At 40.9% G+C, this 7346-nt stretch overlaps 1 pseudogene; it reads left to right on the forward strand.

The window, feature by feature from the left end:
- Positions 1-6123: 6123 nt before the first annotated feature.
- Positions 6124-6714, forward strand: LOC101609914 (annotated as a pseudogene).
- The last annotated feature ends 632 nt before the right edge of the window (positions 6715-7346 follow it).

A 7346-nucleotide genomic window follows, 5' to 3' on the forward strand; every position in this document is an offset into this window, starting at 1 on the left:
TAAGACAGGAGGCGCACAGCTCGAGGATCTACCATCTGCTCTTTCCTCCACGCACGGATCCCTGCTTCATTTCTGTTCCATGAAGCCATATTCACAATAGCTAGTAACACTTCTATTAGGATCAACACTAACCTTAGTGATACCCTCTGTGTTTTAGTAGTCCTTGCAAGAGGGAGTCCCAGGACAGCAATTATTCAAGACGAAAGCCTCAAGGAATGAAATGTAAGTAACAAATAAGGGTGAGGAGAACATGCAGGAAATGAATGACTACAGATGTCATCTTTCTCAGAACACGGAGGTGTACAGATGAGTCATTTTGAAACACAAGGAACTGGGAGACCCACTGAAGAGTGCGATGGAAGGCGGTCTTCTGCATTCCCGTGATCGAAGCAGTGGTCTGGGCGAAAGCATGAGCTGTTTCTCCTGCTCGCTGATGGTACCTTCACTCAGCAGTGCCTCACAAAAACCTGATGAGGGCTGGAGAGAGGGCTTAGTGGCTAAGGTGCTTGCCTGAGAAGCCTAAAGACCCAAGTTCTGTTCTCCAGGTCCCACGTAACCCAGATGCACATGGTTGTGCATGCTTCTGGAGTTCGCTTGCAGTGGCTAGAGGCCCTGGCGCACCCATTCTCTCTCTCACTCTCTCATAAATAAAAATAAAAATCTTAAAAAAAAAAAACAAACAATCTGATGAGCATGACCATCAGAAACATGAGGCAGGGAGCCATTTTTGTCATTTTTTTGTTTATTTTTATTTATTTATTTGAGAGACACAGAGAGAGAGGCAGATAGAGAGAGAGAGAGAGTGAATGGGTGCGCCAGGGCCTCCAGCCACTGCAAACGAACTCCAGACGCGTGCGCCCCCTTGTGCATCTGGCTAACATGGGACCTGGGGAACTGAGCCTCGAATCGGGGTCCTTAGGCTTCACAGGTAAGTGCGTTACAGCTAAGCCATCTCTCCAGCCCCCTTTTTGTCTTTAACACAAAACCACCACGTCCCTTATCAGCACCCTTGTTTAACTCTGCTTCCTCCAGCGACTCTTCTCCCACCCTTTCCTTCTTGATTGGCATTCTGCTTACCCACAGAGACTCAGTTTGTCCTATCCAACACTGTGAAATTTCCCCAGTGACCTCACGTGTTTGTGATTAAACCTCATACTGAATCCCTAGCTGCTGGAGTCTTGAATTTGGGGGGAGGGTGTGGCTTTGCTGGAGGAGGAGTGTCACTGGGCATGGAACCGGAATTTTATAGCCTGGCTCCACTTACCAGTGCCAGCGAGTGAGCAAGCTCCTGCTGCTTTCTTCCATAAGATGTGACACCTGGCTGTTCGCTCATCCCTCACTTTCCCTGCCACGATGAAGCTTCCTGTCAAAACTGTAGGCTGGAAATGCACCGTCCCCTTCCAGTCAGCTGCTTCTAGTTGTGGCTTTTGTTTCAACAACAAGACAGTAGCTGCTTCAAATACTATATACCTTATGGTGTGAATGGGTAATGTATTCTATCACCCAGATACAGCCTCAAGTCCTGAGGATTATGTAAAACCTAAATTGAAGTAAGAATCCTAGATAACATACTTACATATGACGGTCTTATTAATTCATATGCACTGGCTCATTGGGTCATCTGAGTAACCCTGTGTTGTACGAGCCATTGAGGGGCAGTAAAGTTTAATCGCTTCCCCAAGTCAGTCACATGGCCAGTCCTTAGTTGGCCTTCTAAAATTTCTGCATTGAAAACAGTACATATGTCTCATCTCAAGGAAGTTTCTAGAAAACGTTTATGTTTGATACGTTGTACCTGCTAGCCCTTGGTAAATGTTTACCTTTTTATTTTTCACATACGATTTTTAAATTTTCTAAGGAACATTACTGAGTACTGTAATAATTTCCCAAAAATATAATTGACTTATATTCAAAGAACATTTCTATACTTAACTCTTTTATCTTACATATTTCTTGGTTACCAACCTTGGCTGGGGTTACCACTATCTCAGAGCACATAGAGGACAAAAATTTGCCTAAGATGTCCATGTAAGATTCTGTGATGTGACCACACACACTTCTCTCAGTCACTAGAGTGCTGAAGAAATAGAGATCTCTATCACAAGTATCCATCAATGATTACTTTGGCACAAAGACAGAAAACACATTCTTAGGTTGCATTTTCATGCTTCTTGGTCACAGTTACTTTGTCCTTCTTCATTGATGGAACTTTAAGTGTGGCATTAATATAAGAATAAGCACATAAAACTTCCATCTAGTTTTACTCTGTCCACATTTACATTTATGACTTTCATAAAAGGCAGCATAATCCTAATTCTCATATATCCTTTCTGGTTTTAGAAAGATAGTGAGTTAGCTGAAGGGACTAGAGAAATGGGCCAGCAAGTGAGGACCGTTGTTGTGGAAGTGTGAGGGCCTGAATTCAATCCTAGCACAGATGGACACAGCTGAGTGCAGCCAGGCAAGCCTTTTTACCCCAGTGACGAGGGGAGCAGAGGCAGGAGAGCTGCTGGGGCTCACTGACCAACCATGTAGCTGGAAAACAGCAAGCTCCAGGATCAGTGAGAGACTCCATCTCAAGAGAGTATGTTGAAGACTACAGAGCAGAGCATCTAAAGAAATCCCCCTCTAAACCGGACGTGGTGGTGCACACCTTAATCCCAGCACTCAGGAGGCAGAGGTAGGAGGATTGCTAAGAGTTTGAGGCCACCCTGAGACTCCATAGTGAATTTCAGGTCAGCCTGGGCTAGAGTGAGACCCTACCTTGAAAAACCAAAAAAGAAAGAAATTCTCCTCCTGCCTCCACACGCATGCACACGGGGTACATGTATCTGCATACACACAGGTGCAAGTATACACCACATACACAGTCCCAGTCCAGGAAAAAAAAAGTTACCTGGGATCAGTATTGTCACACTTCTGTAATCCTGGCATTTGGGAGGCTGAGGCAGGAGGATCATCAGTTAGAAACCACCTTTTCTACAAAAACCAAAGGAAGGTAAAAGAGTTAGTTGAATTATTTCTTTAAAGAATATCTTACTCTGTGTTTGCCATTGTGTACAGTTCTGTACAGTTTAATAAATGTTTCTGGAATATTAAGGCCTTTGTATTTATGGCTTTATTTTTCCTCTCCAATATGAAGTGGTAAGTTTTATGAAGGTAGCTCTTCAAACATGGATTCATTAATCTTGATGCTCAAATGATTTCATCTTTGGCCAGTGGGAGGTCTCAGATCTCTGTCACCAGGCCCTTGACTAGATACAGAGTGTTTTTTCTTTTACATAATAAGCAGTTCCAACCTTGACGCAGTATCATCCTTCCTGTGAAGAGAATCTGAAATCCAAAGTCTGAGCCTTGGAATCTTAATTCTTACCCAATTGTCATTTCCTCTAGGCCTCTTTATTAGGCAAAGAAAGACAAAAAGGTATTTTTGAAAGAAGAAATCTTGAGATATTTTATTTTGATTTCCATGTCTAATAAAATATTACAGAAATTTAGTTCTTTTTTAGATTTTTCTTTTATGCTGAAAACTTTGATGACTGATCATATTAATATAATTTTAATGTATATTGTTAGAAAATGATTAGACTAAAACAGCATATATAATAACCATTAACAATTATATTTCTAAATAAAAACTAAGATTTTCTTGCATTTATATGTAACCTTTAAAAGCACAACTGTGTACATGTTGTAGGTGACTTGCAATAATTATTTTTGTGTTGATATGATCTTAACTTGTTGTAAAATTATGCTGCCTAATCAAAATAAATTATTAACTTTTAGAAACTCCTGTCTTTCTCTTTTAGATTTAGTTATTTTATTAAGTAAGTACCATAACAGAGGAATTTTACATCAGTAAAAGCAAGAGAAATAGAATGGATTTACCCTTCTTTTTTATCCTCCTTTTGAAACAACAAAACAACAGGAATCATATATCAACCAGTGCTTTTCAAGATACTGGAACAAAATTATTTGAAAGTATGATAATAAAACATGATTCTTTATGTGCTAATAAAATTGTTTTTCAAATCAAGATACTGGATATCAGACATTGAAAGGGTGTTGATCCCTCAGAGATGGAAAACAAGGGTCCAGTGAGTGACCACACTGCTGTCTAATGGGAGAAACCTGGGCAATATCTGATATAGTCCATGAGCTGATGAACAGGACCTGTGAACCCAGGAAAAACAGCGTGGCTGGAAGTTGTAACACAGTGTGTCAGGGGAGATGGCTACATAGAGCAAGCTCTGGTGACCCTCAGCGGGCACTCTTCCAGGTGTGTGAAATATTACTTAAGGTCTGGGGAAGCTGCTGCCAGGGGTTAGAGGAAACTGTGCTCCGAATACACACAGGGATGCCTCACAGTCAGTCTGCAGAACTTCAAACTTCACAGAGCATTCAGGTACCCAGAAAGATCTTGCCTCAACTTCTATCCAAGAATCATTAGTTCTAAATTAAACACTTCTCTGGCTCTGCCCAGCAATCTTAAAATCTAGGCCCTAAAGGATCAAACTATTTCCATGTAACTTAACTGCATTCCAGAATAAAATTCCATAATAGTGATATGAATGAAATAATATCAAGCATACAAAGAAGAAAAAAGGTCACAATTTCTGGCATCTAATAAAAAGCAACCAGGCATGCCAAGGAGTGGGAAAGGCAAATCTTGTCAGAGAGAAAGAATGCACTTAAAACTGATGTAAAAACTGTAAGTATGTTAAAATTAGCAGCCTAGAACTTTAAAAGGTGATAGCTTAATTTTGTTCTACCATAGGTTGAAAAAGTTAATGGGAGATAGACAAGACATAATACCAACATAGACTGAACAATTAGGACTAACAGTAACAAAATTTGATGTTTAAAAATATACCAGATGGGGAGCTGGAGAGATGCCTCAGCAGGTAAAGGCATTTGCTGGCAAAGCCTGATGGCCGGGGTTCAATTCCCCAGTTGCCCACATAAACCCAGATGCACAAAGTGGTGTGTGCATCCTTGCTTGCAGTGGCAAGAGGCCCTCATGTGCCCATTCTCTCTCTCCTCTCATATATACATACATATATATATATATATATATATATATATATATATATATATATATATATATAATTCTAAAGTCTAATTTGTAGAAGAAAAGATTAGTGATCATGAAGGCATAATTATAGAAGCCATAGAAAGTGAAACACACAGAGAAAACATTTCAATGACTGTGAAGAGTCTCAGCCAGTGTGGAACAACTGCAAGCAGACAAATGCGTGGAAGAATTAAAGCCCTCCTCCAAAGACAGAAGATGGAGATCCAGGAACAACGGTTGGAAAACATTCCAGATGACCCTCTAGCTTCTGGAAGCACAACAGACCCCAACAAGAAGAGTCGCAACCTATGCCAGGGCACATTACAACCAAAATGCACAAAACCAAGGAGAAAGCAGGTCTAGTTGAAGAAACAAACATACACAACGTTGCACATACAAAACGAAAGGGAGAGTGTGTGTTTCTAGTCTGGAGTGAAGTTGAGGCTACCAACCCAGAAGATTATATCCAGCTATAAAACTTTCTTCGAAAAAAGCAAAGAAAAATAAGCATTCAAAAAAATAAGTTGAATTTTGAATTCATCTCCAAATAAATGTACTATAAAAAGTGTTAAAGACAGTCTTCAGGCAGAAGAATAATTATAGAAGATTGAAATACAGAGCCACAGAAAGGAACAAAGAAAACTGGGAATTGTAACTACCTTGTTATAAAAATGGCTGTAAAGATGGCTTAGTGATTAATGAATTTGCCTGCAAAGCCTGGTTCGATTCCCCAGGACCCATGTAAGCCAGATGCACAAGGTGGTGCATACATCTGAAGTTCATCTGTAGTGGTTGGAAGCCCTGACTCATCCATTCTCTCTCTCTCCTTGTCTCTCTCTCTCTGTCAAATAAATAAATAAATTTAAAAACTATATATATATGTATATATATATATATATATATATGCATATATATATATACACACTCACATATATATGTATATATATGCATATATATATAGTATATATATGTGTATATATATGTATATATATGTGTGTGTTAAGAGAAAAATGTTCATATCATAAATCTAGAAAAAGTATTACGTCAAAATGGGCATTTCTTGGGACAACTGGCACAAAGAGAAAACCCTGCCCCAGGAAGTGGAAGTATGAGCTGGGAAGTTCTGCTGCCAACACTACCCCACGCCTCAAATACTCAGTCTGTGTTTGAACATGTGCTTAGAAGTATCAGGGTCTGAGATTGGATACTGGGAACTTCTCCTGGGGCTCAGAATGTTGTGCAGGCAAAACAAGGCTCATTGATGTTGTCTCCAATGCACCCAATAATGAGCTAGTCCATACCAAGACCCTGGTGGCGAGCTGAACTATGCTCATTGACAGTACACCCCACCAACAGGGGTACAAGTCCCACAGGAAGGGGCCCCACAAGGAGTGATCCAAGCTGACTCCTGAGGAAGAAGAGATTTTTACCAAAGCAACCAATGAAAATTGAAAAGAAATATGATAGAAAGAGCAAGAATGCCAACATCAGCTCTCTTGTGGAGGAGCAGTTCCAGCAGGGCGAGATTCTCAACTGCGTGGCATGGACACCTGGCCAGAGTGGCAGAGCAGATGGCTCTGTGATGGAGCGAAGAGCTGGAGTTCTAGCTGAGGAAGACCGAAGCCCAGGAGGGCAAGTAAACCATCCTTAGCCTATATAACAAGGGGGGTTATTGTTCTATGCTTTAAGAAAGAGAATATGGGGTGGAGAAATGGCTCAGTGATTAAGAGACTTGCCTGAAAAGCCTATGGACCCAGGCTCGAGTCTTCAGTACCCACATAAGCTAGATGCACATGGTGGTGCATGGGTCTGGAGCTTGTTTGCAGTGGCTGGAGGCCCTGACATGCCCATTCTCTCTCTCTCTCTCTCTCTCTCTCTCTCTCTCTTTCTCTCTCTCTCTTTTCGTAAATAAATAAAATAATTTTTAAAAAAGAATTATATAACACCACTGAGAGAGGTCTTCAGTGGAATGGGGACAGGAGAGAGCAAACATAAAGGGATAACCCAATGGGAATATGACCAATTTGCAATATGTTCACACATTAAAATTTCCAATAGAAATTCTCAATAAATTCATTTTTAAATAAAGACAGGGGTGATGGTTCAGTGTTTAATGCACCTACCACACAATTCAGGGCCCCAGCACCCTAGCTGGGCAGGTGTGGCAGCCTACCTGTGATCCCAGCACTGGGGAGGGGTACCCAGGGGATCCCTTGTGCAAGCTGGCTAGCTAGACTGGCCCCATGGGTAGGCACTGGGTTAAATGAATGAC

Source organism: Jaculus jaculus, chromosome 9, assembly GCF_020740685.1.
Source record: "Jaculus jaculus isolate mJacJac1 chromosome 9, mJacJac1.mat.Y.cur, whole genome shotgun sequence".
Classification (NCBI taxonomy): Eukaryota; Metazoa; Chordata; class Mammalia; order Rodentia; family Dipodidae; genus Jaculus; species Jaculus jaculus.